The sequence below is a fragment of the Fukomys damarensis genome, unplaced genomic scaffold, assembly GCF_012274545.1.
Source record: "Fukomys damarensis isolate Sample0158 unplaced genomic scaffold, DMR_v1.0_HiC HiC_scaffold_23, whole genome shotgun sequence".
In the NCBI taxonomy this organism is placed as follows: Eukaryota; Metazoa; Chordata; class Mammalia; order Rodentia; family Bathyergidae; genus Fukomys; species Fukomys damarensis.
In genome coordinates, this window is record NW_022900935.1 from 33277139 (window position 1) to 33301290 (window position 24152).

Consider the following 24152-nt stretch of genomic DNA (forward strand, 5'->3'; position numbering starts at 1 on the left):
TTACTAAATGGTATACAGAGAGACTGCACAGGGCCTCCGTGTCTGCAGGTGAGAGCGCTGGGCCCCAAACCTGGTCTCCTGTCCCTGGGAGCTCTTGCTGTCTGGGTACCCTTAGCCATGCCACCTGAGCCCGCACTTGTCACTTGCCTGTCATTTCCACCGCACCTGCTTTCTTCCTCCCCACTGCACAGCCCTCCCAGGATCTGGCCAGACAGCTGTGGGTTTTCTCTCCTCTCTAAATGACCTATTTTGAAATGTGGGCTGCTGTCTTCGCCTGGCTGTCATTGCAAGGTCCCTCCCTTTGGAAATAATCATTTCAATGCAAAAACACAGCAACACCGTGTGATTTGTGATGGTCACAGTGAGAGCCACTTTTCCCATCCTGCCAGCAAGGTCTTCTGGACAGGGATGAGCAAGGTGGAGGAGCAGAGTGTCTCCTGCTGTCTCTGGCACCTTCTGCAGGAGGACATCTGCTCAGGTGTATTGGGGTCGGAGGCTGTGGCTCTGGCCCAGCTCTGCTGCAGGAGCACCCAGGCCGGGTGATTTATTTCTTCACCTACATGTATGACAGGTATCAACCAAGCCTCAGGGCCAGATCTGGCTGGGTCAGAGATGAAAGAACAGAGGAAACAGGGGCAAAGGAATGCTGCCAGCTGGATGTGGTGGCATAAATTGTAATCCCAGCGTTTTGGGAGGCTGAGGCAGGAGGGTGATGAGTTGAGAAAAAACTTAGAGATATAGTAACTTAGAGAAACAGTAATAATAAATAAGTAGTAATCTTAAAATACATAGTAATAACAAAAAATTCTGGGAATATATCTCAGTGTGAAGGTCCCAGTACTGAAAAAAACAGTTCAGTCCCTGCTCTGACTCCTCAGAAGGTGCCCCTTCTGTGTACCAGGAAGTATTTCCACCAGCATGGCCCCAGGTCCTCACAGCCTCACAGAGCGGACTGGAGGAACAACAGCCCCAGTGAGAGTGGCCATACATAAAACGTTTCGCTTACTGAGTGTGTTAGTCTGCCTTGCATTTCTTAAAATCCCAGGGATGGTCAGTTTAAAAAGAGAACAGTTTTACTTTGGCTCACGGTGGCTTGGCTCGTTGCGTCGCCTAGGACTGTGGTGAGGTAGGTATCCCGGTGATAGCAGGTGACCCAGGAAGCACCGGTGCATAACGGAGGGGGAAGGGGAAGGGCAGGGCCCCACAGCCCCGCAAGCGCAAGCGCATCTTCCGAGTCCTAACCGCCTCTCACAGTGCCGCAGGCCTGGGCCTGGGGACCCTCAGCTCCACATGGCAGCGCTGCGAGAGGAGCTCAGACAGCACAGCTTCTGGAGGCAGGTCCTGCCCGCCTCGCTGAGGTACGGAGGTCCCTGAGGAGGGCAGAGTCCAGGCTCACCAGGAGGGGAGGCCATGCCCGTGTCACAGGGCGTCGGTCTCCTCCAAGAGGGAACCACGGCCAGGGGGGCTGGACGCAGATGCCTTGAAGGGTGAGTGAAGGCCTGGTTTACAAACTGCAAACGCGTGTCTGTCCAGGCCGCGTGCACCATCGGTATGAATGGGTCCTTCCAGCTCTATTTATTTATTTTAAAAAATAAGACTTCAGGTTATTTACTTTATTTCCGAGAGGCCCAAACCACTTTATACTTGAAACATTGGAAAGCAAAGCATTTAAAAATGATTTCGAACATGTCTTAATGTATTTGTAGAGGGCAGGTTTCTTGTGTGGTCGGCTGGTTTCTAGGATAGGCAGAACACCTGCACGACGTCCCCTGGTCTCCAGGGTGCCATCCTCACTCCGGACAGTGGCTCGGGCTGTGCCCACCCTCCCCAGGTGTTTCCAGGATGATGTGGAAGCCAGCTGCAGACCTCGGTGTCCCCTGTTCGAGCAGAGCTGTCTTGCAGCTCGAGCACAGGCCTGGCCTGCAGACAGGAGGAGGGGTGGTGGGAGCCATGCTCTGTTCCACCCTAAGGCATCAGTCCACGGGTGTCAGGCAGGTGGAAAGGGGGCCCTCTCGGTAAGCACAGATGGCCTGGGTACATCCTTGAGTTTTTACTTTAAAAGGATACAGTGTGAGCCAGGCCATCGATCAGAGGCTCATGGAAAGTCTCCAAGCTCAGGGGCTTGGCTACCTGTGGGGAGAGGAGAGGCTTGCTGCCCACACCTTTTGGTCTCCTCCCCCCAGCTCAGTAGCCCCTCCACACCTCTCCCAGGCCTGCCTCCCCCTCCCCTGCGCTGAACAAGGCCAGGCCATCTCTTGTGCTCTCTGAGCTCTGGAGGTCTTGATTCTTTTCCTGGAAGGGCCGTTATCCAGCAGTTCTTCAGGAAGATGCTAAAGGTGCAGGGGGGACTCTGCCCTGTGTGAGGAAAGGTGGCGGCCAGCACTGCCTGGGGAGCACACAGTGAGGCTGGACATGCAGAGCTCTGCCCATTCCCTCTTGCACACCATGGAGAGGGGTCCCTCACCCCACCTGGCCATACTCTGCTGATTTCACAAGTCCCTAGGCAGTTGTGATTTCATTTTATCCCGAGATCACTGCTGCTGGGAAGATCTGGTACTACTCACCTGTGCTGTGTAGTGTGTTACTCTGAGAGGCAGTGGTTGTAAGCTCTGGACTTGGGATGATCATGATGTGATGGCACAGGCTCACCAACTTCTGAGACGATGAAGCCAGGAGGGGCTCAGCTGGGGTGCTCAGGGGGGTCTCTCTTGAGGCTACAGGCATCTGGGTCTGGCTGTTAAGGCCAACTCACTCATGGGCTGGAATGCCTTTCAGGTGGGCCTCAGCATAAGGCTGCTCGTAGTGTTGCGGCCAGCTTCCCTTGAGGAAGCTGTCAGGAGAGATAGAGAGAGAGAGATAGAGAGAGAGAGAGAGAGAGAGAGAGAGAGAGATTAAAAGGGAAGCAAGCCACAGCATCTTTATAGACTTACCTCAGAAGTAAGGTACCAGCATTTCTGCCATATCTTGGTCACACAGACCACCATAGTCACCCAGATGCGGTAGCACTGGCAGAACATCTGATGTGCGCCCGACCCTGGCATGCAGAAATGAAGAGACTCAGTGCCTGGCAAGGTGCTCAATAGATATTTGATGAATGAATTCAAGATCAGTTTTCCTAAAATACTGGTAGTGCTGATTATGTTCTTTGTCACCAAAGCCTGTGGTAATGTCTAATACAGTGGTGGCGAAGCTAAGGCATGTGTGTTACAGTGTTTTTCTTTCAAGACCGAAGGTGTTAATGTAGGAGTTGCTTTTTCTGAATTACAACCTCAGAATTTAGTTGTAATTGCAACATTGGCACTTGGTGATAAATAAGTGGGTTATGGGATGCAGTTTGGCACTAGATCTCTAAAAGGTTCGCCATCATGGGTCTAATGAGTTAAGCACAAATTTCTGACACAAACATCTTGGATATTTCCCAGTGTGGTCCCCACCTCCAGTTGTTGAGCTCAAGCCATTGCTCACATTGGCTGCTACCTGGGCCACCTGTAAAATTGTGGAACACAGCTCCTGCCCAAGGTCCACAGATGAGCATGTCCTGCCGTGCCATGTCTCCTTGTCCTCTACAGCAGTGTCCCTGGACCTTGATGATGTTAATTTGCTCACTCATGTGCTTCACTGACCTCTTCTGAGTATTTGACTGGTACCCAACAGCTCTGGCCAGAAAGGGATCGTTCTACAGGGATTGGCAGCTTGCTTTTGACTATGTCTTACATTTGTCTAACATAGCATTTTTTTTTTTTAAACCTCAGACCAAGGCCGTTTTACTTTTAAACAGTCTCACAAATTGTCTGGTTTAGGACAGTGACTGTCCATTCTCTTGGAGAAGGTAACATAAATTCTTTCCCTTCTACATGCCTGGAAGAATTTATCCTGATGCAATCTTCCTACACTGGTAGAATGGCCCCCAAGATGAATTATAAATATCGGAGATGAAGACTTCCTGCACATTGGAAGGTTCAGTGAAGTATTTGTCTAAGTATCTGACTAGCAGTGAATGAGATGTTCTACATAAAGATGCTTGTCTTAGTCACTTTCTTCATTGCTGGGACAGAATAATCTGACACCCACAGTTTAAGGAGGAGAAGTTTATTTGGGTTCACATTCCAGTCCATTGTAGTCGGCTCCAAAGGATGGTATGGCAGAAGAGAGGTGCTCATAGCATGGCAGACAGGAAAAAGAGAGCACAGAGAAGAGCCAGATAGGGAGCCATACCCTACCATGTCACCATGTCCCCTGCCCAGCGACCCACCTCTTCTGACCAAGCTCTATTTCCTAACAGCACTATAAACTGATGAGCATAATGCCACTGAGACCCAATCATTTCCCAAAGCCCCACCTACGATTACATGAAGTTCTTGGTGGATATCTAGATAGAAACCATAGCAGTGCCTTTAGAAGGTACATGTTTTATGATATTGTCACAGCCTTTGATCTAGAATATCTCCTAAAAGGATCATGTGTTGAGGCTTGGTTCTCCTTGCAGCAATATTCAGAGGTGGTTTTTGGAAGGTGACTGGAGCATGGGGACTATAATTTCAGCAGTGGATTAGTCTCTCAATGGAGTCATAATTTGATGGTATTATTGGAAGGTGATGGAATTTTAGGAGGGGAGGCTTAGATGGAGGGAGTGGGTCATGAGGACATGGCCTTGGAGACTCTACCTCATCCCAGGCCCTTCCTTTCTGGCTCTCTCTCTTCTTCCTGACCACCATGAGGTAAGCAGCTTCCTCCTCTACACCCTCCTCCTGCCAGGAAGTCTGTCTCACTTTGGGCCATAAAGCCAGTCAGAGAGCTGGTGGGCCAGGAACTGAATCCTCTAAAACCAGAAACCAAAATGAACCTTTCTCCCTTTAGGTTGTTTTTCTCAGGCATTTTGTCACAGCAACAGAAAGCTAACACAGACTTCACAGGAGAAGTAACAGAAAAGGTCCTTGTAACAGAAAAGCTTGACAAGATCATAAAACCAGAAAGTCCTGTTCTAGGTTCAGATTCCAGTTGCAGTACTCTCTAGCTGAGCACTTTTAATCAAATGACTCATAATTATTTTACCAAAGATAAGTGGATTGAAGAAAGAGAAATTCAGCACAGCAACTGATGATAACTGATAATAGGAATTCAGCCTTAATGTATGCAAACAACATGTAACTTGTTGTCTCTGAACTTCTTTACAAAACAAGAATTACATGTAGCATATTTTACACATGTGTCACTGAACATTTATTCTCAATCTGCATTTATAAAATGGAAATCATTCTATCTGCTCTGTCTCTGTGATCCTCACAGTGAGAGAAGCCTGTTTGTAGAGTACTTTACTCTGTGAAAACACCCGTCATGGACTCTAATCGGGGTGCGTGGCAAGAGACACAGGCTTCGTGCTCTGGGCGTTCTGGATTCAAATCCCATTTCCGATTAATATGGGAAATCAGAACCTCTTTGATTGCTGGGCTTTCACCTCTGTAAAATAAAGCTCTTCCTTTGGCAGGATCATGGTGAAGACTGGAGGGGCTCTCATCTAGAAGGGGACCCAGCAGGACCCCGCAGGACCTTTTCACTAGCTGTCCTCCCCCTTCAGCTGCTTGTGTTTCATCTGGTGCTTGATGGGGGTAAGAGGAGTCTGAGTTAGCAGGACCCGTCATGGCTTTTGGGACTATGATTTTCTGTTGGCAGCCGTTCTGCCTCAGCAACGTGACAGATGGTGAGAGGGAAGGCGGCATTCGGGTACCCAGCCCCATTCCCCTGCAGATGAAAAGCATGAGGCCTTCTCCATGGTTTTAATTCCCCTTGCAGATTGGAACAGTAGGTTCTTTCTCTAGTTTTTCTGTCCTTACTGGGGAGGAGTCTGGGGACATAGCTAAGTCAACTGCTTTTCTTCAGATTCAGATGTGAGCCTTGACCAAAGTGAATCACTGACTACCTCATACAGTTAAGGCTGTCATCCATTTCACTAATAAAACTTCAAAGGAGGAGTCATTCACCAATCCAGTGTTCAATGAACACCTACGACATACCAGATGCTGTTCTGGCAGCTTGGGGAGATAGATCAGGGCACACAGATGTGACTAGACTACTGTAGTGTGATAGAAGTTTTAGTGCTAAGAAACCTAGGTTCACCTGCTGGCTTTTGAACTTAGTTTTCCTTTGAATCAGGATAATAAATTCCTGTTGCATAGGACTTCTTTGTGGCACGGGGCTAGATGTTCTACAAGCAGACAACCCGGGACAGTATCTCAGCCATGCACTTAGCATTGCTTGACCTTGGTAAGTCAATTTCCTTCTTTGAGCCTGTTTCCTCATATGCACAAGGAAACAATAAAACATAGGGGTTTGAAAGGGGTTAGAGAGGCTCAGAGAGAAGGGTGGCAAATGAAAGCACTCTGTGAAATTCAAAGCACAGAGAATATCTTTTCAGATCAAACCGGAGTCTATTCTGAATGTCTTAGCTCTTCTTAAGGTTAGTTCTTTCTGTTATTTTCTGATTAGGTCTGCCCGAAGCAGGCAACAGGAGGACTAGCATCCTTACACTTGTTCTTTCCATTGCTCTGTGGAACAGATCCTAGGTCACTGAAACCCACAGTGGAAACAAATGACTTGTCAAGGTAATGTCTAAAGCTGCTTGCTCTTGTCCTGAGCTCACCCTCTTGGCTGTGGCTTGCTTCTGGCTTTCCCAGCATATTAGACTTGGACTTTGCGACTCAAGAGTGGACTGCGTCCCCTCTCTTAGCTCTTGGTCTCAGGTTATTTCAGTCAGAGCTCATCTCTCAGGGGTGTTCCTTATCGATGGGGCCAGACTTTGCATCTTCAGTGCCTCTTGCACTTGTAAATACATCTTCAGAATCCTGGCATCCAGGGCTATGGGTAGTCTGGGGCCAAGTGGTCTCTTTGGGCAGGGCACTGTGACTCAAAAGTGGAAAGTTAGAGTAGCTGGTGTTCTGGATCTAAGTGGTCCCATCTCCCCACCCTCAGAGTGGGTGGAGGGCTCTCTAAGGCTCTGCAAAGATGCTCTGTTGGGCAGGATGTAGCAGGGCACTCTCCTGGAGCCCAGATCTGCCCTGACATCTGACTGGTGGCAGGGCCTAGGCCTGGGTGATCCTCTAGGGCTCTGTGTGTTAGAACTGATGGGCAAGATATGGGGGTTGGCGATAGGAGGCAGAAGGAGTCACTGAGTGGCTGAAGGACTAACAGAAGCCACAGAAGTTGGGTGGGGGTGCAGGGTTGTAGTAGCACCTGTATCCCTTCTTTCTGGAAAGCTGGAGCCACAGGCAGACAGTGGATACTTGGGATATGTGGAAGTGAGATTTGATTCACTGATGCAGACAGGCAGCGTCATTTCCTGTTGTTAAACTCCAGTCATTTTGGGTTTTCCCAGCACCAGTTTTTTGTTGTGTGTGGGGGGCGTGCTGTTGGTGTCTCAGGTCTGAAACCCACCTGGGGAACAGCTCTAAGTTCTCCTCTCTGAGACCTTCAGTTTTCTCACCTATAAAATAGAAGTGATGACAGTTCCCACCTTGGGAACGGAAGTTACTTTGGATGTTGAAATGCGAGCTTCTTCAAAAGCTCTAAGTCCCTAGACAATTGTTGGAAAAACAGAAGCAGCAAGTGTAGCTTATAAAAATGCTCACAGAAAAGGGGCAGTTATACCTGTGTTGCTCCAGGATCGTGAATGGGAAACTGTTCAAAACAGCATTTCTGTTTGTCAGCTGGTCCTTAACAAGATCTCTCCCGTGTGCATCCACTGAGGTGCATTGGTGGAGGCTTTAGGGTATGGACACTTGTCAGGATGTTTTGGGTCTGTGCATCATCACACACCTAGAGAGACTCCTCTTTTCCATAAAGAGCGGTTGCTTTCAGAACTGGGCCAACTGAGAACCAGGTGGAGGTTGAAAACTAGCTCAAAGAGAAATGCCCGGGGAGGAAAAGAAACCTCACTCTCCATCTGAAAACAGGGCTATGTGCTGGATTCACAGGGTCATAGAGTTTTGGATCTGGGAGGGCTTGGAGTTCAAAGAATTCCATCATCTCATGATATAGTAAAGGAAATCCAGGTCTGTGCAGAGTGGGGAAGGGGCCAATCAAGACTGCACAGCCAGATCCTGCTGGGAGACAGCTGTGTCCTTCTTAGTGAAGGTCTTGTGGCATATTAAGAAGTTGGTCTCAGCTGGGAGTGGTGACACATACTGTAATCCCAGTCATTTGGGAGGATGAGGCAAGAGGATCACAAGTTCAACTTAGGGAGACCTTGTCTCAAAATAAATAAATAAAGTGATATGGGTATATCTCAGGGGCAGGCAGGCCCTGAGTTCAACTCCTAGTAGCACACACGCATGCATGCGGGGACACACACACACACACACGCACACACTCACACGCATCCACGCACAGTAAGTCTCATATATTTTGCCAGGTTGTGGGTAAAGCTCTAACTGCTAAGGCAGTGAGTACAAATTTCTGCAGGCTGATAGGGTTTCCTGGGACCATTCTATCACCTTGCTTGGGCACAGAGCCCAATGGGCCATCCTGGCTGTGGGCTTCCCAGTCCTCGTAATTTTGAACCTGGCAGACCTTCTGGGCCTGTTGCCATCCCTGCCTCTCACACACAGCTTCTGCTACCGGGGCTGGGTCTAAAATGAGGCCAGGCAGGAGAAGAGGTGGCCGGTTGGCTGCATGGTGGCCCTCAGCAGGAAGGAGCAGCTTCTTTTGCCCCTCAGCCTTTTGCTCCCCTCTTCCTCAATCCAGCCATGACCTTGGGGTCACTCCTCAGTGCCCTGTCTAGCTCCAAGCTTTGGTCCTGGCTGGCCCTTTTGCCTGGAACATTCCAGCCCTGGTAGCTACATGGCTTCTGCCATTGCCCTGTGCCTGGCTTTGCAGTCATCAGAGAGAGAACTTCCCTGGGGTGGGACAGCTGTGTCCTTCACTCTCATTCCCTCATCCCGCTTTGTTTTTCCCCACAGTGTGGAGCAGCTCAAGGCATATTTGTGGATGGCCTCAGACCTCCAGTCTGTGAGAGACGCAGAGCAGACCTTTGGCGTGTGTGTATGCGTGTGTGTGTGTGTGTGTGTGTGTGTGTGTGTGTTGCCTGGAGGACCTCATTCTCCTTTCCATTCCATGAGGTCACTCTGGCTCCATCTTTGGTTTCACTGTCTCCATAAAAATCTCCTCGAAATACTCAGCTTTAGTGCACATGGACCAACAAAGTTCTTCAGACACACCCAGACCAAAACGCTTAACTTCATCTGATCTTTCACATTAAAAATTCTCTAGTTCTCCAGGATACCACCCAGAGGCAGAATGTTTGAGCAAGTTCTTTCCTAGGTCTTATAGGGGTCTGCAGGAATCATGCTGAAATGTCTCATCTTCTAGAGGAGGTGCTTTCTTCTGTCCCCACCCAAGGATGCCCTGGCCCAACGGGCAGATTCTTTGTCATCGTCCCCAGTCAGGAACCCCACTGTCCCTCTGCGTGCTGAGCAGGACCTGAATCTCTCACTGCCTTTGAAGCACTGCACACGAGGCACAGCCTGACTTCCAGGCCTTTCTCCCTTCCAAGCCCTAGAAACCTGTGCCCCACCCAGACTTTTCTCCTCCTCATCCTCCTTCCAGCGTCTGAGTCTGCAGTCCTAGCTCTTGGAAACTTCATTGTTCCTGCAGCTCAGCTCCCCCAGACCACCGGAAGTTCTTTGTTTCTTGGTTTCCAGACCTTAGCCTCTGCCTTAGCCTGTACATCTCTCTTCACCTGGCCTGTTGGCATCTCTTCCTGCAACCCTGGCCAGCAGCTAAATTCAACGTGGCAGAAGCCTGCCTCTATTTTCTCTCCCCATAGTGTCTTCTTCACCCCTCGCCCCTATTTCTATTCAGAGTCCTGCCATTTTCCTAAATATCCAAGTTCGGAATCACAAGACTGATAAACTTTTCCTTCTCTTTAGCTGTTGAGTGATCACAGCCCATCAGTTTATTCTATGGCAGCGACTGGTATCGACTCATCACAGGTCCACTGTGTGTCAAGTAGCTCTGACTACTTTACTTATGCAGAATGTGACAAAGGGACCAGGTGGTCTGTGACGTAAATAAAGCGGATGTTTATTTCCCTTATGTGATAGTCAGAGGTCCAGAGCCAGCAAGGTTTCTCTATCAGACATCCAGCAACCCAGGCCGGCAGGGCAGCCTGTCACCTGCGTGTGTGACTTTGTGGCCGCCGCTGTTGTTCCCATGTCCCTACCTGCAGAAAGAGCTAGAGAGAGTGAGCCCACGGTGGGTGACTGAGCCAGGCTTTCAGGAGTAGCCAGAAAGGGGCACTTACCCCCCCCGCCACACCCCACTGGGCTGAACTTGGCCACATGGCTGTATTTAGCTACAGATGAAGCTGTTTCTTCTCACCTGGTGGCCATGAGTGCTAATTGTGACAGAGGCTCTATCATGAAAAGGACTGTGAAGACTGTAGGAACCATTGCCTTCATTTTAAAGATGAGGAAACGGAGACATGAAGAAACGAACAAACCAAGGTCCAAGGCCTTGCTAGGACTGCCTCCCTAACTACAGACCTTCTATGACCCTGTTGCGCCTCTTAATAAAGAGCATAATTGTGAGCAGAAATAAGTGATACCAGATCAAAGAGAAGGATTACCATGAGCAGAGCTCTCTGGGAAGATTTCACAAATGATGAAATACTTGAAAGAAGGAAGGAAGGAAGGGTGGGGTCTGGTTAGGTAGAGAAAAATAGGGAAAACTAATTCCCCTCGGCAGTGGATCTGGAAGCCATTTTGGGGTTTAGTCACTTCAGTTCAAATCCACAGATTCCCCTTGGGCGCTTCTTCTGCGAAAGGCTGAGATTGAGAGAGGAGACGATGGTGAAATGTGAGCATTCACCTGTCACGGTAGCTGGGGTATTGTTCCTCAGAAGAGATCCATGCTTGGCTCCCTCGATAGAATACGCCCTCCATGAGGAAGCTCACAGCTGTTTCTGCTCACCACTCCCAGCACCAGGCACAAACCAAGGGAGAAAATGCTCATCACCCCCTGAGACTGCAAACTCCTTGGGAATGTACCCAAGAAGGTTTTATTCATTCTTCCTTTCATTCGATAAATGCAAAACACCTCTTCCCTAGAGAGGTCAGATACTGGTTGCATTATTTCGCTGTGGCTGTTGTACAGACCATGCCAGACTGGGGCTCCGACAACAGACTCCCACTTTCCATTCCAGAGGAAGGACACCCAAGACCCAGGAGTGGGAGGCCATGTCTTCTCTACGTGACATGTCCGTAGCCATCCCTGTGTGTTCTATAGTCTTTCAACTGTGTCTGTTCCTAATCCCTTCTTTTTATAGGAATACCATATATATTGGACCAAAAGCACCCTGGTGAGCTCATTAATCACTGAAGACCATTTCTAAAAACATGAGGCTAGGACTTGAACATGTGAATTATGGAGAACAACACTGGCATAATTTGCTGTAGGAATGAGAAGAGGGAAGGACAGATCAGGGGACTGTTTGTGAAGTATATCTAAGGCCTCACGACTGTGAAGTGTGTCCCACAGGAGAAGACTGTGGCGCATTCCCCTCTGTTTCTCTAGTCTAAGTGGGTCTGGTTTGCAGTGACACTCACAGACAGCCTTGAACACACGAGTGACCAAGCCCAGGCGCGAAGTGATGCTTGGGCCAGTGGTGCTACACTCACTTGCTGTGACATGAACAGGGGACTACACCTGGGTCTCCACTGTGTGTCTTGCCTGTAGGCTCAGGGCACAGGGCTCCACGGTTCTCAGTGGCCTCCAACAATGGCCGGTGAATCAAAGCTTTCCTACCTAATATGACTACACCTGGGTCTCCACTGTGTGTCTTGCCTGTAGGCTCAGGGCTCCACGGTTCTCAGTGGCCTCCAACAATGGCCGGTGAATCAAAGCTTTCCTACCTAATTAAACCTGTGGGAGGTTGGGACCCACCCAAGGAAAACAAGAGAGCGTTCACTCCAATCTTTTATTTGGAAAATGTTTTCAGCTGACAGATCTGGGACCCTTGTCACTGCCTGGCTCACGGATCCTCATGTCACAAGCCAATGTGGAAATTTAGGAAAATAGGACAACTTGCATTTCAGCACCATGGTCCCGCAGACCTGTGAACTCCTTCGTGGTGTCTGCAGATGGCTCTCACTTCTACGGTTTGCTTGGACCTTCACAGAAGCTCTGGGAGGTGGGCAGCAGGAAGAGAGTCCATCTGCAGGCCAGATTGGGGCTCATATGTGAGCACCGCCACTTACTGCTGGAGAAGGCTTGGGCAAATCCAGTTCTTTACAACCCGTTTTTCTATTTTGTGTCATGAAGACAATATTGTTGCCCTCTTAGGATTGCTTCCAGGGTTAGTTCATACCAGGTATCGGAAAGAGCCTGTCACATTCTGACCACTCCAAAAGAAAAAAAAAAAGAAAAAAAGAAATGCCTAAGCCAGAATCTGCCTCTGTCTCTCTCCTTTTGTATGTGCAAGGGAGAGAACACAGCAAATGGCTCATAGAATTATTGTGGTGATTAAATGAGTGATGCCTAAAGAGTGTCCAGTAAAGGTTAGATATTGGCATTTTTTTTTTTTTGCAGACTCTGATGCCTATTTAAAAGACTAAAAACACACCTTTCTTCCGAATGGTTCAAGCTTTTAAATTATCTTCAACTTTAAAAAGTATCCTGTAACTTCCAACTACAGGAGAAACTAGTAGATAAGTGGAGACATCACCAGACTGGGAATGGTGGGCCAGGCTGAGTCTGCTTCTGATACCCGCTCCTGGGAGACGTAGGCAAGGCCCTCGCTTTCTTTGGGCCTCTAGCTCTGCAACTTTGCTGGCAGCAGAGTGCACCAGCCACATGCTCCTTGCAGCCTGCAAGAATCACATGGGTTGTCCAAAAGTTTTTTGCCCAAGTCCAGTAAAAATCCTCAGCCCTTCAAAAGGGAAATTTAATGGAAATTCTTCTGATCCATGTGCCCTTAACCAAACAAAACCTTACTTTCTAAGACTTCTTTGATGTATAAGCTGCCTTAAAGAGTCTTTTTAAAAGGGGTATTTTAAAGCTTTTTTTCTTAGAAACAGGAAATCAGGTTTTGGCAAGTGGGGAAGAAACTTGAACACATTGAGCCCTGGAGGTGGGCGGTAGGTATGTTTCACTCTGCAGAGTCCCGGGATTGGCACGAGGTGGCCTAGGCCACCCTGACAGAGCCTCCCAAGGGGTTGTCAACTCAAAAGGCGGTGTGGATGGCCTGGCAGTGGTGGTGGCTGCAGGGAGGGAGGCGGCCTGAAACACTTCCCCAGCCTCTGAGGACCCGTCAAAAGTTTTCTTTTCACCCTTGGTCCCACATCTTACTTTATTCTCTCTCATGCTATTTGGCAATCCAAGTTGCCAAATACCTTAAGTGATCTCAAAGGAAAATATTTTTCACTGGATGATCAGTTTTCCTTTCCAGGAAAAAAAAAAAAAAAAAAAAAAAGAGGGAAAGAGCAGAAGAAACAGAGAATACACGAATGAGTGTATGTGGCAGCTAGAGTTCCAGTTCCCACTTTGAAAGATTCTTAGTGAAGCCAAGCGGTTTTGCAAAGTGAACAGTAACTGTGGTGGTAGAAGGAGGTCCCGGCCCTGCCTGCAGCAGGAAAGGACTTGGGAGGGCTCCCTCCAGCCCTTTGAGCTCCCACTCCTCAGCTGCACAAGGACGGAGGAGACTGCAGGCTGCTGCACAGGGCTGCTGATAAGACTGCAAGATAACGGATGCTTTGAACTCGCAGTAGATTTCCACCGCTGGGTGCACGGCCTCAACTGTGCTGATTTGGACTGACCTTTGTCCTTGACCTCTGTCACAGCCTAGCATGGGGCTGTGGGCACTGAGGGTGGTGTGCTGGGCCCCCGCTCCAGAAGAGGAGGTACTGCAGCTCCTCTCTCTTCCCCATCTCCTTGTTTCTCTCCTCCCCTCCTTTCTTTCCTTTCCTTTCCCTCCTTATCCTCTACTTTCTCCTCTCTTTTCCCCTTCTTTTTTCTCTTTAATTATGTTCTAAAGCCACACAATACAGTTTCCCCCTTAATGTGTGCAGCTCAGCAGTGTTATATTCATGTGGTCAGGCAAAATTTCTAGAACTTTCTCTTTTTGCAAAACTAGAACTTGGCACCTATTGAAAAACATCTCTCTGGTCACCTTTTCCCACTTCCTGCTGACAAACATTGTAGGTTGTGTGTTTCTGTGATTTTTTTTGAGTTTATTGGTATATTTAGGTATACAGTATAGTTACATTCATCATTGGGATCTTGTACCTTTACATGACAGGTCTTGGTTCTCATTTTTCCCCCTTGTCCCTGCCCTCCCTTCACCCCCTCCTCCCCTCCCCATTTACAAACACTTTATTTACATTTTTTCATTTTCTCATATTGTTTCTTTCCCTTATGGCTTTCCCCTACCCTTCCCACTTCCCCTACACCTTTAGCCCTTTTCTTCCTATTTCACATTGTCAATTATCTCATTGGGATCTTATGTACCATTATAGTTTTTCACACCAGGGAAACTATTCAGTATTTACACATGTGTGACTTATTTATTTCACTTAAGAGTATATCCTCAAAATGTACCCATTTTCCTATGAATGAATCTAATTTCTCATTCTTTATGACTGAATAGTATTCTATTTTATAGAAAAACCATATCTTCTTTATCCAGTCTCCAACTGAAGGGGAAATGGGCTGTTTCTGTGATTTTTGACTGCTCTAGACATCTTGCCTGCATGCAATCATGCAATCTTTGTCCTTTTGTGACCAGCTCATTTCATTTAGCAAAATTTTCTCATGAGTCATCTATGATATAGCATGGACTTCCATCATTTTTAGTGGCTGAATAATATTCCTCTGCATGTAACATTCCCCTACATTTTCCTTTTCTGTTCATCTGTAGATGGGCATTTGGGCTGCTTCCATCTCCCTTCTTTTGTGGATAATACTGCAAAACGTGGGTGTGCAAATGCCTCTTTGAAACCCTGCTTCAAATCTCTTTGGTTGTATGGAAGTGGGATTGCTGGATCATATGGTGATACTATTTTTAGTTTTTGAGGAACCCTTATGCTGTCTGACAAAGTGGTTGTGTTGTTCCCAGCTGCAAGGTACGGGGGTTCCAATTTCTCTACATCCTCACTAACCGTGTTATTGTTGTTTTTTTTGTCAGCCCAACGGGTATGAGGTAACACCTCGTGGTTCTGCTTTGCAGATCACCCAGTGTCTCTGCTACTTGGTGGCCCTGTGACCTTGGTACAATGACCTACTTACCTGCTCCCAGGCAATGCTAACCCTGTCTAAAGTGATGCCCAGGATTCAGGCAGCCATGACAAGGTCCCCAGGTAAGTGGTGTAACTGAGCACTACTGATCCTGAAGCTTAAAAAAACAGAAATTATTGCTGCGTGATTCTGGAGGCAAGTAGTCCAAAGTCAGCGCTCTGGCTGAGTTCTGTCTGAGGGCTGTGAGGCACAATGGCTCTATGACTCTCCCTTAGCTCCTGATGGTTTCCTGGCAACCTGTGGTGTTCCTTGGCTTCTATATACCTCAGCCCAATCTCTGCCTTCATGTTCACACAGACTCTCTGTGTCTGTAACCGAACTTCTCTTTTCTCGTTTATTGGTACATTTTAGGTATACAATATGACAACATTCGTCATTGGGAATCTGTACCTTTATACAATAAATCTTGGTTCTTATTTTTTCCCCATTCCCCTGCCCTCCCATCAGCCCTTCCACCCCTTCTTACTTACAAAGACTTTGTTTCTATTTTCCCTTTTCTCATATTTATTCCCTTCCCTTCTTTCCTTTCCCCTACTCCTCTCACTTCCCTCTCCCCTTGGGACCTTTTCTTCCTATTTCACATTATCTATCATATATTTTGGTCCTTATTTATACATTCAGTTTCTCACACTAGAAAAACGTGTGTGTCCTATTTATTTCACTTTAGAGTATGGCCTCAAAGTGTGCATCTATTTAGCTATAAATGTCTCTAGTTTCTCATTCTTTATGGCTGAGTAGTACTCCATTTTATTAAAAAAAAAAACCCTACACACATTTTCTTTATCCAGTTCCAAATTTCCCTTCTTAGTAAGGATACCAGTCATATTGGATTAGACCCACTCAATCGATCTTGTACGAACTTGACTAGCTCTGGGAAGATCCTATTTCCAAATAAGGTTACATTCTGGGTCCCTGGGGGTTAAAACTTGAGTGTCATTTGAGGGGCACAGTTTGCCCCACAACACCAGGCGTCCCCTGCTGCATCCAGAGGTTATTGAAAACTTCCAGAATCTGAAGTATTGGAGGTGGTAACAAATCAGAAGCCAGTAGGATAGAAGAAATCTCTAAACCAGGCAAATGCTTGGATCTGGAAATGCGGGGCCGGTTCTGAGAAGAAGAAAACAAGTGTTGGTAGCCACAGAGAGGCTGCTCTGATGGAGAGGCTCAGAGGTCTACAGAGGTGGGCTCTTTGTTGGCTGATATCAGGCTCTCAGGTACAGAGTCCAGAGTGGGGGCAGAAAAATTCACTGCTATCCTCCACTTCTCAGCTAGTGTGGTCTTCAGAAGGCTCATGGATTGTGTGTTATGGAGTTCAGGGCAGGACTAGATATGCCCAGAATTTGGTTGGTCACTGGATCTCTCTCTGTCTTTTTTTTTGGTACTGGGGATTGAACTCTGAACCTTGTGCTTGTGAGGCAGGCTCTGGAACCACTGAGCTAAATCACCGGCCTGACACGGGATCTTTATTGAGTGCGGTGTCCCTGTGGTGGCCCAAGCTGCTTAGTTTTGGTTGTTCACTCAGTTTTGCAGGCTGATCTGTGTGGTCCATGGGACTCCTTCCACAAACTCACACTGCCTAATTGGACTCCAGTTGTGGATGTAAAATATGTAATGGATACTGTATTGTTGCCCCAGATCTTTCTTCAGGAAAGAATGCCTTTTGTCCCCAGTGGCAGGAAATGCTTGTGGCCTTCTCTGGAAATTGCTGTGTGTTGGAGAGTGTTACTCCATCCAAGTCACTCCCATTCCTGGTGCGGCCTGTGTCTGATGACTGCTCAGTCAGAGCAGATAGCCTGCCATCTTGGCTGTGAAGTGGATGCCTCAGATGGGCCTTGTGAACTTCTAAGCCTCTCATAGGTCAACTGAAGCTTTTGTTGAAGTTTCTGCTGCAACCTGAGTTTTCCCTCTGTCTCTTCCCATGTCCTCTGCTTCCCTTCATGGAACAGATCTCAAAACAATGCACTGTCCAGTGCCTTGCATGGCTTCATCTCAGAGCTTCCCAAGGAACCTACTGTACAGCGTAACATCTTCCTGAACTCGAGGATGAATTTTCTAACTTCCCAGAGTGGAGCCCCGAGAGAGAAGTGACTCCAACTGGCATGTGGTTGCAGTTGGAACACGTTTCCCTCATAAATTAAATCAAGAGTGGACAGATCTAAGCTCCAATTTTCAAAGACACACATGGCTGGAGAACATCTCTTTGGCTTTGCTTCAGGATCAGGAGAATGTGAAATGAATAGCAGGTATAATGAAAAGGATCTAACTGTATGTTTGTTTAGAAAAATATTTTCCTCATCAGGGAAGTCTCTTTCACTAAGAACACACACACAGAGTTGTGACAGTGACAGGTGTGAAAAGCAGAACTTGAGACAGTGTTTTCTGTCACCATGCTCAGAGAGATGGGTGTTCTTTGGTTCCGGCTCTGTGTAAATGTATCCCATCTGGTGTGAACTACTCAGCACTTGCCAGAGCCACTTTCTGAGAGGAAGAATTTAAGAGCGACTTTTCAAAATCAGCTAGGAGAACTTCCAGCTGTTTGGAAGATGTTTGGGCAGGACTGGTGTTGGGGGGCAGTCATAGAGGGTGAGGGTGCAACTGGGAAATGCCCACCTTTGGGGTAGAGCAGAGATTTGTGGGAAATTTTGTTGGCACAAGTGGAGATGGGTCTCATGTGCTCTTACCTTCAATGCGATGCCTGGACAAACAGGCCTTTATGCTCTCAGGCATGGACACCACTGGCACCTCTGAGAGTTCATAGGCTGAAATTGGGGTTCATGGGGCCACAGATCCCGGTCTTTAGGGGTCTTGATCCTGCCGCTCAGTGGTTGAAAGTTTCCCATGGCTGCCCACTGGCTAAGGGTGCTCTCTTCCGCGAATGCTGAGGGTTTTCCGTAATGAAGACGTCAAGCAGCTTTACTGATCTCCTTCTAGGAGCCCAGGTGACGGCCCTCCCAGCTCCCCGAAGTAAGAGGAACAGTCACGTGACTTGACTTGGCCCGCACAATGTGAGCAGAAGGGGCAGAGGCCATTTCTGGGTACTTGTATCGAAGAAATGGAGCCCCTTTCTCCAAGGCCCCTCCTGATGTCAGAAGATTTTAGTTGAAGTCTTGGTTCTGTGACTTATGAATTGTGTGATTTTAAGGTTCAGAGGGGCCATTGGCTTACTCAGTTTTCAACTTCCGAGAAAGTAAAAAAATAAATAAATCCACAAATATTTGTCAATGCAAAAGTTTTGTTTCTTCTCCCAACCCTACACTTTGGCCATGTCAGAATATTTATTTTTGCCCTCAAATGCTCTGGATTTTTGAACAAAGGCTATTTCCTGAATTATTTATAGTGAACTTGAGTTTCTGATAAATTACGATATCATAGGAGGCATTATTGGCACCCAGTGAGACAGCAACCTGCAATTTATGTGAAAGAAGCTGCCCTGGGATTGTAAACTGAGAATAATAAGCATTCCTTTTCTTTTTTTAATGGTTCCTGGGATTGAACTTGGGTCCTTATGCTTGTGAGGTAGGCAATGGCACCACTGAGCTAAATCCCCTGCCCCAAACATTCCTGAAAGCCTGAAAGATGAATGGATTGAGAGTGTGAACATAGGGAGACAAATGCTCTAAAGTCAAACTCTCCTATGTGTAGAGAATGTTAGTGTTTGATGACAAGTGAACACGCCGGTGGTGCTTAATTTCAAGAATTCAACAGCAGACTTCACATAGTCATTCATGCAGAAGTGTCTGGTAAGAGTCTACCCCATGCCAGGGAGTGCTGGGACAAAGCAATGACCAAGCAGGGAAGATCTTTTTCTTTGAAGTACTGCATTTTAAGGAGAGTGGGGGTGGGAGGCAGCTACTTTTGGATGGTGCAAACTGTTACTTTTTTTGCTATAAGGTCTATGTAATCCAAAGTGGCCTTGAAGCCACTCTATAACTAACTCAGGCTGACCTCAAACTCAAGGGAATGCTCCTGCCTCAGCCTCCTGAATACTGGGATTATAGGTGTTCACCCCCATGCTCGGCCTGGTGCAAACTACAGTGTTGTTACAAAGGAAGTGGGTCTTGTGTCCAGAGAGGATTAGTGCTACCCGGTGTTCTTGCAGACAATTGGGCGGGGTGCTGAGCACCGAATGTGATGGGGAAGAGAGAAAAGCAGTGTAAGCTTTGGGGGTGGGAAAAGCCGTGCAGGGAGAAGAAAGGAGGCCATTGTGACTGGAGCTAGAGGGGAACAGGGAGGAGAAGGCGTGCATGAAGAAGATGGGGGTGAGGTGGGAAAATGGCCAGATTCCCAGGGGTTCGTGAGCCACCACAAAAGCCTGAATGCAGTGCAAACTGCAGTGTGAGGCTGTGAAGCCACTAAAGACATTTAAAAAAAAGAAATTGAGATACACTAGAAACCACACATATTTGGAGAATACAGTTCTGTAGGATTTGACAAGTGGGTCCCCACTTTCCACAATCAAAATAGTGGGCGCGGTGCAGTTCTCACCCACAGAGTTTATCAGCACCCCCGAGCCCTCCTCACCCACCCACCCCAGAGGACCTGCTCTGCTCTGGACGCTCACTAGGAAGCTGCGTACTGCAGAGGAACTTGACAGAGAGGCAATCATGTAGTAAAGTTGTCCCTTGATATCCACGGAGGTGTGGTTCTGGGACCCCACAGAAACCCAAATTCACAGATGCTCGTCAAGTCCCTTCTAGCAAGCATTTTATCAAAGTAGCTACTTTTCTTTTGTTGCTAAGACCTTGTTACTGGACCCCCAAAGTGAAAGGGGAAGGGGTTTATTTCGCTCACAGTTGGCTCCAAGGCAGGGTGGCATGGCAGACAGGCAGAAGGTAGCAAAAGCAACAAAGGAAGGGACTTTACAGCATCTCTCTGTCCCTTTTATCTTATTCAGGCTACTTAGGGCAGGTAGCACTCACACCTTTAATCCTAGTGCCCTTGAGCCTAGTTGCACCATGCATCAATTCCAGTGTCACACCCTCTGGATCCAGCTACCTCTGAAAAGCCCCATGAGCTTTGGGGCACATCTGAGGCGGGCCACAACAATAGTTTTGTAATATGACTTCAAATCGGGGATTGTGATGCCCGGGGCGGTGCCCTTGTCCGGAGTTGCCTTTGCTATTTTAGGTCTCTTCTGGTACCATGTGAATTTTAGGATTGTTTTCTCTAGTTCTATGAGGTATGGTATTGGTATCTTGACTAGAATTTCATTAAAGGTATAACAACTTTGGCAACATAGCCATTTTCATTAGATTGGTTCTGCCTATCCAAGAACAGGGGATAGCTTTCCATTTTCTGATGTCCTCTTTGATTTCCCTTGTCAGAGTACTGTAGTTTTTAATGTAAAGGTCTTTCACTTCATTTGTTAAATGACGTCCTAAGTATTTCACTTTTCTTATGCTATTGTGAAAGGTGTCGTTTCCCGAAGTTCTCTCTCAGTGAGCTTGTTACTCAGGTGCAGAAATGCTATTGGTTTTTGAATGTTGACTTAGTGTCCTGCTACACTAGCGAATTTGTTCAAATGGGAAGAGGAATAAGAGAGAGGAAGGGGAAGGAAGGAAAGGAAAAGGAAAAAGTGGAGAAATGAAGGAAAAAAAATAGAAGCAAAGCTTCTGGAAGTGGGGAGGGGAAGAGGACTGAAGGGAGGGGAATGGGGAAAAAAGAATTACAGTATACTATGTACAGGTAAAAATTCCCTGAGATGAATGTGATCAGTGTGTGACAAATATGTACTAATGAAAAGAAAGTTGATAATAAAAAACAAATAGGGAAACTGAAGAAAAACCCAAATCACATCACTTGCACACAACCTACAAATTCTTCCCATATACTCTACTTTACACATCACTCTATTACTTATAATACTTAGTATAATATAAATACATGTAAGTAGTTGTTCTTCTGTATGGTACAAGGAATAACGACAAGAGGAAAAGCCGGCATGTGGTCAAGGCAGATGTTTTTTTTTCCCCCCTGAGTAATTTGGATCCAGGGTTGGTGGAACTTGCAAATGTGGGACCCACAGAGGCAGAGGGCCAACTGCCTTTCAAACTCTGGCTTGCATTGCTCAGCAGAATGCATGTCCTTTTTTATCACCAAGTAGTACTTCCAGATGGGTATATTAGAGTTTGCCTATCCGTTGACCCTGCCGGTGGACATTTAGATTTTTTGCTGCTTTGGGGCTGTAATAAGGAAAGCTGGCAGGAACATTCCTGTGTGTGCGTCTTTGTATGGACTGTGTCTTATTTTCTCTTTGGAAAATACCTAGGTGTGGGATGGCTTCGTAGTGTAACATTTTGAGAAAACGGCCGGGGATTTAGCTCAGTGGCTTTGCTGCCCACCTGCCTTGCAAGTGCAAGGGCCCAAGTTTGATCCCTGGTACCAGAAAAAAAAAAAAAAAGTCAACATTTCAAGAAACCACCCAACTGTTTTCCAAAGTCATTATACCATTTTGTGTTCCCACCATCAGTGTATACGGATTCTAGTTTTCCACATCTGTGCCAACAACTGGTACTGTCAGTCTTTTTAATTTCAGCTATTCTAATCAATGTTTAGTAGTTTCAGTTTAGTAGTTTATTAGATTATTAGTTTAGTAGTTTATTTGCATTTTTTTAATGATTACGGTGTTGAGCATCTTTTTTATGTTTTTACTTACCATATCTATTCTCGCTCTTGCAATGCTCAACTATTTTGTTCATTTTCAACATTAGACTTTTCTCTTTTGCCTTAGTATTTGTGATGCACAGTAATTACATCAATCCTTTTATTTCCCCTTCACTCGTGGTCCCCACCTCAGACCTCCTTCCCGTCTCTGTAAGTCTACCTTCCTGTTTCCCACCACCTATTTTTAGTTTGCTTTTAAAATTACTTCTACTTTGAATTTCTCGTTGTTTTAAATTATTGAGTTTTGAGAGTTCTTTCTACCTTCTAAACTCAAGCCCTTCATTGGATTTATGCTTTGTGAACACTTTCTCTTGGTCTGTGGTTTGTCTTGCTAGGCTCTCAACAGTGTCAGTCAGTTTATTAATTTATTCCTTTATGGATCATGGCTGTGGTATCCGTATCTAAGAAAGTTTTGCCTGACCTAAGGCTATGAGGCTTTTGGTCTTAAGTTATTCTCTAAAAGTTTTATGGTTTATGTTTTGCACTATGTTTTCCTCTAATCTATTTGTATTAATTTTTGCATATGGAATGAGGTATGTGTATTACAAACTTCATCATTTTGCCTATTAATGGCCAAATATTTCATCATTCATTTTTAAAAAGACTGTTCTTTATTCATTCAACTGTTAATCACTTCTTTTGTCAAAACTGTCCACATAGGGCTGGGGATGTAGCTCAGTGGTGCCACCACCTGCCTCACAAACGCAAAATCCTGAGTTTGATTCCCAGTACCAAAAACAAACAAACAAAAAACAAAAACCAAAAACCAAAACCAAAACAAAACTGTCCATATGTATGAGTCTCTTTCTGAGCTCTCTTCTTGATTCCACTTATTTGTTGATCTTTCTAATCAGCAAAATCACACTGCATTGATTACTTGATTACTATGGCTTTATAATGAAATTAGATCTATATCTTTGTTCTTAAGCAAGATGATCTTGACCGTCCCAGATCCTTTTCATTCTTATGTGAACTGTAGAGTCAGCCTGTCAGTCTTTGTAAAGAATACTTGCTACCCTGGTAGTTGGGACTGTGTTGAATGAATAGGTGAAGTGAGAGTATTCATGTCCTAACTATATTGAATCCTCCGAATGCCAAACAGCTCTCTGTTTACGTAGGTCTTCTTTAATTTCACTCTGAAACATTCCTAGTTTTTGGCAATAGATTCTTCACAGGTTTATCTCAAGGTATTTCATATCTTGATGCTATTGTAAATTGCATTTTCAGAACTATTGCCTACTGTTCATTGCTAATATGTAGAAGTACACAATTAATTTAAATATTGGTAATATATCCTTCTATTTCACTAAATTCACTTAATGGCTCTAGTGCCATCTTTTCTAGAGTGCATTGAATTTCCTAAATAGATAATTTATACAATCTGTGAATAAAACATGTTATTTCATCTCTTCCAACACAAATGACTTCCTTTTTACTTTACTACTTGGTTATATTTTCTAGAACTTCCAGGACACTGTCGAATAGATATGACGAGAGTAAATATAATTTTCTTGTTCCTCATCTTAGAAGGAAAAGTATTCAGTCTTTTATGATGAAGAATGATTTTAATCTGTAGATTTTTCATATATGTCCTTCATAAAATTGAGGAAGTTCAATTAGTTTCCTACTTTGTTGAGTATTCTTATCAGAAATGAGTGTTGGATTTTATTATTTCTTTTGTATCTAATGAGATAGTACATTATAAATTTTAGTTTTTTGTATGGTGGATTGTGCTGATTAATTTTTAAAAAATGATATCTCATTACTATATGTTTGTAATACATAATGTATCATTTATAATGGGAAATTGGTGCCTATGTATCACACTTTTCTTTTTTTGGTACCGAGGATGAACTCAGGTCCTTGTGCTTTCGAGGCAGGCGGTGGCACCACTGAGCTAAATCCCCAGCACATGTATCACATCTTGATCTTTTTTACTTCTTCTCTGATCCCTCCTATCTTCCTCTATTCCCAGACTCCCTTCCTATCTCCCTGTTTCTTATCATCTTGTTCTTTAAATTATTTATACTTTCTTTCATAAATAAGAGAAACCATATGGTAGTTAACCTTCTGGGTTTGATTTATTTCAATAAATAATTTGAAGCATTGTGGTCTCAAAGTGTATCTATTTTTCTATAAATAACTCAAGTTTATTTTTCTTCAAGGACAGGAAAGAGAACGAGCAGTCTCGGTCACTTCTCTGTCAC

At 45.8% G+C, this 24152-nt stretch overlaps 1 long non-coding RNA gene across 1 annotated transcript; it reads left to right on the forward strand.

The window, feature by feature from the left end:
* Nucleotides 1–1187: 1187 nt before the first annotated feature.
* On the forward strand, nucleotides 1188–18284 carry LOC104852607. The gene is made up of 3 exons (XR_777541.1): nucleotides 1188–1358; nucleotides 15215–15344; nucleotides 18214–18284. It is a non-coding gene; the product is annotated as an uncharacterized LOC104852607 (long non-coding RNA).
* Nucleotides 18285–24152: the final 5868 nt, after the last annotated feature.